This window comes from Thalia democratica, chromosome 7 (assembly GCF_965202585.1).
Source record: "Thalia democratica chromosome 7, ktThaDemo2.hap1.1, whole genome shotgun sequence".
NCBI lineage: Eukaryota > Metazoa > Chordata > Thaliacea > Salpida > Salpidae > Thalia > Thalia democratica.
The window spans coordinates 40,850,486-40,858,364 of record NC_139171.1 but is presented as its reverse complement, the minus strand read 5'-3'; positions in this window follow the sequence as shown (position 1 = coordinate 40,858,364).

Below are 7,879 nucleotides of genomic sequence, written 5' to 3'. Positions count from 1 at the left end.
GTTTGAAGGTGTGGACACTTCATTTCCTGGATGACTTATAGTGCAGTTTGAGGCATTTCTGGTTGGTTTCGGTTGAGATGGGGGTTGCTGTCGAGGGGCGGTTTTATTTACAAACTGGACAGCTTTGGTGTGAGATAGTGTAGCCCCAATCACTCTCCCTCTCACTGCGGAGAGTTTGGGAGCTCGTTTTTTGCATGAGGCTGAGATATGGTTTGGTGGCGCATCCTACATCTCCTGTCTAAACAGGTATGGGTATTTACACCAAATCTCTGATGGTTTCTGCATATAATTTCATTGTTGTTAATGGCTGTCCATTGCTGTTGTGCTTGGGCTGGTCTGTTTTGATTTGAGCGCGGGGCATTGCTATAGTTTATATTTCTAGCTCGTCCCTTTGCCTCTTGCTCATTTGTGTCGAGCATTACTTTCCAAGCAATTTGAAAGTCTTTGTCTTTCAGGTGAAGCTTCTCCCGTAAACGATTTTTTAAACGAGGAAGTGCTAAGTGTATTGTGAGAAATTTTGTTAATACACCTTCATTTCTGAACTCAGCTAACCAATGATTAATCTCATCACCTAGTTCCCTACTTGACATGGAGTGCCTGTCAGTTCTTGCCAGTAGCACGTTGCTTACTCGCGCTTGCCCACTCATTAGGAACTCTTTCAACGTGTCGTAGTTCCTATCTTCTGGTTTATATCTGTGGTAGTAGCTCTCTCTCTCTCTTTCCAGGTCACTAATGTTTCAAGCAGCCTGTAAAGATCTTGATCCGATCGAATGTCATAATCGTTGGCGATCTTCTCAAAGTGTTTTAGCTTTATTTTTAACTGCTCTGTATCGCGCTTTAAGTATCCAATTTGACTGACAAGATCGCCCTTTTTCTGCATTAGTTTATACAGCTGGCTTGTTGTTGTGCGGGGCGTACTGCCACCTATGTCTACTGTGACGTCATACCTACTATCCTCTGGCTGGGGTTGGCAGTTGTAAGACGGACTGCGAACACATGGTTGGAAGTTTTCTTTCACACCTGACCCTCCTTGCTCTACTGAAGGTCCTCTATAGTTCGGAGGAGAGCGACTGGTCACCTGGCTCCTTGGTAGGTCTTGAGCCTTTGAGGTGTGTGAAACCTGGTGGGGAACCTGGATTTGAGGATCCATGTATGTATTCTGTCTACCCTGAGTTGAGATGTCGTGATTTGTCCTTGTGGATGGATTTGGACTTCTCAATTCATGTAATTCTTCTTGTAATTTTCGAAATTCCTCTTGAAGTTTAGCCTGTCGAATTTGTTCCTTCAAATCTTTGATCCCCTGTACTATCTCCTCGGCACTCAGTTCTTGAGGTGGCACTTGAATAGGGGGTCTCCTGTTGTTTTGGAGGGAATAGTCCATGTTTAAGTTGTTAGATTGGAGTTGTTGTTGGAATGGCAAAGGTGAGGTTCTTGCTGGAGGAATGGAGCTGTTGCTAGGTGGTCCTGTCACCCTTGGTGGAGGCCCATAGTTGCTAGGTGTAGAATTTTGTTGGGGTGGGTAGCTTTGTCTTGGCAGACCACTTGGATTAGGCTGGTCTCTAGGTTGTTGATAACTGCCCATTGCTGCCTGGGGTTGTTCCTCCTCCTGGTTACCTCCTGACTGATCCCCCCCTGCGTTCATGTCAATCTCGGCACTGATTTCTATACCCTGTGTCTCAATTAAAGCGTGTTCACTCTTAGTTGGGTCACCATATCTTTCGCACGTTGCTTGTGGTTGGTCTGATGGACCAGGTTGGCTACGGCGCGAAGAGTGTGAGTCAACACCCCTTTTGTTAATCCCTCTGTTTATATTACGTTGGCTACAGCGAGTTTCGGGGTTGATGACCTTGTCTAAAGTATGATGTATGTTCTCTTTAGAGAACATACTATCCTTTTTGGTGGGCTTGGATCTGTTACTCATTGTGCTATACCAAGAGTTAGGTGTGGCCCACTAGTTTATTTTTTATTAATTAAAGTTGGTTTGTAAATTTCAGAGATTTATAAGAGTACCAAAAGCTGCTTGCTACTTTAATTAATTATCAACAACAAAGCTTATTTATTCAAATTTATGTAAAACCAAAGTACAATTAACTTCAATTTAATTTTATCAACAGCAAAGTTTATTTATTCAAATTTATGCAAAACCAAAGTAAAATTAACTTCAATTTAATTTTATTAGAAATATATCAATTTAAGAGACAGAACTAAAAATAAGAGATTAATAACAATACTCACAATTTAGCACATAGAAAAGTCAACCTTGAGCTGCCACACCTCTAATAATCTCTCTATAAGGCGGCAATTTAGAAAATTAACAAATTAAAAAAACCCTAATTAGAGAAAACTCTTTTGCTGAATTTAATTTATAGCCAGAGGCGTTACAATCTCACATTAGTTTTATTTTTTGACTCTCAATTAATTTAATTGCATAAAATTTATCCTAATTAGTGAATGCTTAACTTATTTGTAATGAATGATTTACATTTAAAATAGTTTTTCACACAACTTATACTATCAAAAGGGCAAATAAATTTAAAACTTACATGTAACATATTAGCTACGTACTTTTTTATTTCAATAGTAAAAATACACAATTGAATAAAAAATACTTTGACAGATTCACAGCAGATTCAAACCAAACTTTAACTGCTCATTATGTAACCTAGAAAGACTGTACATAGCAAATGCCAACAAAAAAATCCTAAATAAGAGAAATGAACTGGTTACACAGTGCCCTCATTAACCTAGGGAACGAGTAACTTAGCTCGATTAACATTTTTTGCAATTTTTAAAAAATGTCCAAACTTTAGGTTTAGATCCTTTTCTTATCTTTAAAGCTAACTAAAATTTTTTTTATTATTATAGACAACGCTACTTTGCCTTTAATTTTGAAAAAAATCCATTGGATTGGGATTTGAATTTTTTAGTTGGGCCCCTTAGAAAAAAATTTTTTTTTTTTTGGAATTTTTACTTTAACTGATGTTTAAGCCAAAAAATTTTTTGTTTATTATAATATTCTTACTTTGCTGTGTTCTCAAGAGTCGGTCGTTGTTTTATTTTTTACTAATTTCTAATATTTTAATAATGTATACAAATATGCCCGATTGTAAATACCAAAAGCCTCCAATTAATGATAAGTTTAGTAAAACGTACATGTCTTACATAAAAACAGTTTAGATTTAAAAAAAGCGTGGACCATTTAAAGTAGTCATAATAAAGTGTATTAAAATACATAAGTTAAAAAAAAATCTACTAAAGTGACCGTTAGAAAATTGAAGGTTTTTGAAATTTACAATCGGGCATGTTTGTATATATTATTAAATTGTTACAAGTTAGAATAGAATAAAAAACGACTCTTGAGAACACATAAAAGTAAGAATATTAAAACAAAGGTAAATAAATAAATTTATATTTCTTGTCTAAAACATCCGTTAGAGTAAAAATTTCATAAAAATACACTTTTTCTAAGGGGTCCACTAAAAAATTCAAACCCCAATCCAATGGATTTTTTTAGATTAAATGTAAAGGAGCGTTCACTAGAATAAAAAAATCTCAGTTAGCTTTAAAGATAAGAAAAATAATTGGATCTAAAATTTGGACATTTTTTTAAATTTGCAAAAAATGCAAAACGTGCTAAGTTAGCGCTCGTTATTTATATTTGTATTGTGTATACATTTTTGTTTTGAAATACAACTTTTTCATAAAATGTTTTTTTTTTATTCCCTATAAATCCTAATATTTACATTTTTTCAAAGCTTAAAATTAAAAATATTGCTTCACCCTTGTACAAACCAATTTTATTTTTCTTAACTATAATAGATTTAGATAATGTATATTTAACAGAATACTAAACTTAAACTTAGCTATATTTTACTTTAATTTATTCTTTATGAACAACATATTAATGGTAAGTCTTATTTTAAATTTATTTTATTTTTATGTGTATTTTTGTTTTCTAATTCATCGCTCTGTATTTTTTTTTCAGCTTTTGTTTGCGTCTGATGAACTGCTCTGCAGAAACGGCGAAACGCAATAAAAGTTAAACAATAAATTAGTATAACAGTAAAAATTATCAAAAGACAAAACTAAATAACCATTATAAAATAACCAAAATGATATTTTCATAAAATAACTAACCTTTTTTTTCTTTAAATACTTAAAGGTATCATGAAAAAAAAATATTTATGAGAAAAAATAATTTTTTTATGAACAGCTACTGAAACAAATGTCAACGAAACACATACAAAAGTATATAGTTTTGTAGTTTTTAACAATAATGCCTTTTCAGAACTTTTTATAACTTTTGGCTTTGATAGACATTTTTTTGTTTATTTGTTGACTACTGGGTTTTGATCTTGCAAGTTCAACACAGAGAAAACTTTACCTTCAGTATATTCAGTTTGTTCAAATTCAGTAATTAACTTTCAAAACTAGTTTTATAGTTTATATGGTGCTGAAGTTCAATAGAACTTCAGAATTAACTTTTTCAACAACTTTTTGTAATTAAAGTTTGTATATGTTTAAAATTCAGCTGACACAGATTAAGCTTGCAGCTCCAATTACCGAATATTTGAAGATCGAATGTTATATTTGAAAACAAACGAATTTATCAAAAAAATTCAACAAAAAGCAAACACAATAAAATTAATCAAACATTTTCTTGCATTTTTTTTATACTAAGTGGAACAACAGCTCCAGCGTTTCAGCCCACGCGACAACCCTGATTAAGAACAATAGTACTGTTTATTAAACGAAAAAAAAACGCTCAAAATACTTAACTCTAGGACAGGGTTTCCCAAACTTTTTTGCTAATGGCCCCCTTTAAAGAGTTTGAAAAAGTAATGGCCCCCTTCAACATATAGATTACTCATAAACTACGTGAAATACACATAAGACCTTTTTTTTTTTATGCTCTTCATCTGAAACTCAAGAATATCTAGTGTAAGTTTCTAAACTGCCATAAAATACACATAAGACCTTTTTTTTTTTTTTTTGCTCTTCATCTGCAACTCAAGAATATCTAGTGTAAGTTTCAAGTTATACCTCATGGCCCCCCTGTGGCTCCTTTACTGCTCATGGCCCCCCCTCTTCCCCCTTTGCTGCTCATGGCCCCCTGAGTATCTGTCATGGCCCCCTAGGGTGCCACTTGGCCCACTTTGGGAAACCCTGCTCTAGGACCTGGTGTACGAAAACACCTTTCGGTTAATGAGTCATACACCACTTAGAAACACTTTAACGTCATGTTTAGGAAAGTTTATTATGACTTTTACCAGAATTTACTTACCAGAAAACTTTCCAAGATAGATTTATAAAATTACGTTAAAATAGTGATCTACCTGATTCAGTACCGGGTTTGGATCTGGCCAGATAATGCCATCTAAAATCCAGATCCGGTCGGGTCCTAATTTAAAAATAATGTTTGGATCCAGCTAAATTCTATTTTGAAAATAATATTTGGCTCCAGATCCGGCTGGGTTCTACATTAAAAAAAAAATTTGGATCCGGAAGATCATCAATTTTTATTTTACTGGATTTCGCTACTTCCAGCTATGGTTTTAAAACTAAGCTTTAACTTTTAATTACAGAAAAGTTCACGTAGTTTTTGGTAAAACTAACAAAAAGAAAGTGACTTAAGTTTTTGAAACTTACAATTAAAAAATTCTTTACTTCAAAACTGATATAATTTTGCAACCAACTAACAAGTCATTAAATGGACTATCAAAAGGTTTTTTCTATTTCGATGCACTTTTGCTGCAGTAAATAAAGTATACAGAGAGCAACATTTATTGAAAAGCAGAACAAAAAAATAATAAGTTTCCGTAAAAGATTATAGAGCACGCAAACAGAGCGGGACTGAAAATAGAAAAAAAGCTTAATTTTGAACTTTTCAATGAGAACAAATGATCAGAATGCCAAGATTCTTATAAACATAGAGCTAAAAACCCAATTTTTAAACTTTATATACAACTAAAGCTATGCCAATCGGCGTGTGAAGTCTTTGAAAGGGCTTTTTGCTTAAATCAAATAAGGAAAATTTAAAAACTATAGAATTAAACCTGAAATAATAAAAAAACAAAATAATCTTACATAAAATATTTCCGAAATATTTTTGTATTATTTTTATTTAGATATTTAGTAATTTTGTCGAGTTTTCAAAATTTTTTACAAAAGTTTAAATATTTATAAAAGTAAAAGTCATGTAATTTTTGCACTTTTTTTGTCCATTACCTGGTAAACCCTAAAAGATTGTCACATAGCGAGCCTTAAACATGTATATCAACAAAAGTTGTTTAAATTAGTAGATTATAAAAACATTGTTTGTAAAGACTCCGAACATGTAGTATGATAATATTATATTTTAACGTCTTGTCCTGGACAAGACGTTAAAAGGTATCCGTGGTGTACGACTCGATAACCAAAAGGTTTTTTGTGCACCAGTTCCTAGGACCAAATGTTTTGAGCGTCTTTTTTGTCGTTTAATAAATTATCTTACATGCCGTTATTAATAGATAAGCTTTTTTTTACTTCTTATACAGTTTTAAGCGGTGTAAGACGTAAATAAGTCCGCTTAAGTTTTAAAACCTCTCAGCATAAAAAAAAAATTATAAAGTGTTTCATCAAACTAAATATTAAAGCTTCTTTCATCACAGATGTAGAATAGATCAGAGTAAATTGAAAATATTTTTTTTTCCTAAACTGAACTTTAAACTAATTTAAAGTAGTTTTGATAGAAAAACGAAAAAAATAGTCAAGCAAAATAGCGTTTTAATTAAGAGACTTCACAGCCGAATTTAATTTGTTTGCACAGTTCATCCTTATTTAAACATGTTTAAATCATTCCACTTAAAGAAGATCACTCATATTAATACACTGATGAAGTACGTTGAATCTTTTCTTTTTAACTTTTGGCACAATACAAACTATTTTTAAATGCTCAGAGAAACAAGAAACTTTTTCTGAATTCATCAAGGTTTAAGTTTCGACATACCTATTTTCTCTCTATAAAATTTTATAAGCATTTCGGTATAGATTGTTTTACTCTAGTTTTTAAGTGCCTCGTCTATAAGTCTGGTATACATAATTCCTGTAACAGAATAATTGCAATTTGGATATTACAAAACCACTACCGAAAGTGAATGTCGCGTCCTTTATGTCTAGTTTCAAAACAAATTTTTAAACAAATCTAACTATAGGAATAACTGCTTTGTACGAGGAATTTTCGATTCTTTTAGTTTTTTGTTAAATACATAAAATAAACTAGCTATAAATATTAACTTTAAAACTGCAATTTAAAAAGTTATTAAGTCCATAAATTTTTTATCACTATATGTATATACATATATAACTAAAGCTAACTATATGGCTAACTAAAGTTATTCAATTTTAGTTGAAACGTCACAATATGTTTTTTTGTGTGATTCTTTATAAATTTTACTTTGTTCTTTATTTCGTTCTGAGGATATGCACAAAGCATTGAAATTTAGTAAACGATTCGAAAATTAGTTGTTTTTTTATATTATAAATATATATATATATTATAAAATAAGGTTGAAGTTTAAACTTAAACACCTTCTACTGAGTGTACCAGTATTTTTGAAATCTTATTTTTCTAATAAATTGTATATATATTATATATATATATATGTTAAAAAAAACCTGCAACTGCAGGAAAAAAAAAACACCCATTAAACCAGTGCTTCTGAACCTTTTTCTAGTGGTGGAACCCTTTTCCAAAGTTCAACTTTTCCGCGGAACCCCTAATTTAATTTTACATAAATGTATAATATAATATTTCCTGCAAAAAACAAAAGAATTTTAGTGAAAAACTAATTTTTTAGCAAAACTATATCATTGTTAGAAATCATACCAATTGTAATAG